The 1,653-nt window shown below is 37.1% G+C and overlaps 1 pseudogene; it reads right to left on the minus strand.

Annotated features, from left to right (window-relative positions):
- Positions 1 to 785: 785 nt before the first annotated feature.
- Positions 786 to 1,276, minus strand: LOC103085860 (60S ribosomal protein L21 pseudogene; annotated as a pseudogene).
- Positions 1,277 to 1,653: the final 377 nt, after the last annotated feature.

The following is a 1,653-nucleotide window of genomic DNA, read 5'->3' on the forward strand; positions in this document are numbered from 1 at the left end:
TAGTCTCAGGTGACATACAGAAACTGAAACATGGTGATGTGATGTAAATGATGAAGGGGCATTATTTTATATTGAGAAATTAAGAAAAGCTGCTCAAAGAAAGTAATTTATGAGCTGAGTCCTAACTTATGAGAAAGAGCTGAGCAGGTATTGATCTAGAAGAGTGTGTACCAGGCAGAAGGGAGAACAAGTTATTAACTGGTGAACTGAATTTTGTTTCCTTCAGAGAGAAACACATTTAGCTGTATCTCTACAATTCAGTCCCCATTAGACTTCTGGCTTCTTTAGCCCTACCCCTAGCTCTCCAGTTTATCTTTTTAATCTCTCCAGTTATGTTTGCTTCTCTTTTCCTCACCTCCAGGAGCAGTGAATAATATGAGTGGAGTTGATCTAATCTAAAGAAAAATCAAGAGGGAAGAGATTAGTGGAGAAAATGGATGTTAATAATTAATGAAAAAACAAGAAAAGGAAATAAACAGATCTGACAAACCAGGGAGGTTTTCTATGAAAATGGAAGAGCAAAATGATCTGAAGAAAGCTATATCTGCCCCATTTAACACACTCTATGTTCATTGTGACTTGTTGAGCCAGAAGTGCAGCAGAATGTTTGAATCATACTGTCCTATACAGACCAGAGAGTAGTTCAAACTTCTTTTTTAGCAAGAAAAACACTAAATTTTAATAGTAAAGATACTACCTAATTAATTAGGACACAAAGTTTGCTTTAAATATTTCTTTGGGGGAGGAGATACTACGTTCTATTCAATTAAGAAAAAAACGAAGTCCTAACTTTTACAACTTTTACAATCTGTGAATTCATAGGGAATAGGTTCCAGCTGTTCAGGTTCCTTTCCATTGGTGCTCATAAAGTGTTCTCCTCTGGGTGGAGCAGACTGGGGCTTCAAGTGAACCTAGGTACAATTCTCCTTGGCTTCCTTCTTTTCTGATCATTTTCCTTCATGAGTTTCAGGAAGCTATCATGGCTCTTAGAGTGTATATGCCTAACACATACACTAATTCTCTTGGCAAGAATCTTCCCCTTAACTTCTTACAATAGTGTCAACAGCCTGCCGGGTACACTCTAGACACTTCCAGTTTTGCCATGGTAATATTTGTGGCATATTCCTTTTTGAACAGTGCCCATTCCCTCGATGTCTATAGTATCACCTTTCTTGTATATTTACATGTATGTTGCAAAAAGAACAACTGGATGTTTTCTAAAAGGCCTAGGAAACATATAGCAGGTGTCTCTCCTCTTTATCCTTGTGTTAGTCATTTTGGCAAATTACTGGAAGATGGCAGTTCCCATGGAAAGGAGCTCAAATGTTTTTGTTTTTCTTTTTTTGAATTGTATTTATTTTTTTATACAGCAGGTCCTTATTAGTCATCAATTTTATACAAATCAGTATATACATAGCAATCCCAATTGCCCAATTCATCACACACCCCACACACACCCCCACCACTTTCCCCCCTTGGTGTCCATATGTTTGTTCTCTACATCTGTGTCTCTATTTCTGCTCTGCAAACTGGTTCATCTGTACCATTTTTCTAGGTTCCACATATATGCGTTAATATACGATATCTGTTTTTCTATTTCTGACTTACTTCACTCTGTATGACAGTCTCTAGATCCAACCACATCTCAAAAAA

Source organism: Lipotes vexillifer, unplaced genomic scaffold (assembly GCF_000442215.2).
Source record: "Lipotes vexillifer unplaced genomic scaffold, Lipotes_vexillifer_v1.1 scaffold2043, whole genome shotgun sequence".
Lineage (NCBI taxonomy): Eukaryota > Metazoa > Chordata > Mammalia > Artiodactyla > Lipotidae > Lipotes > Lipotes vexillifer.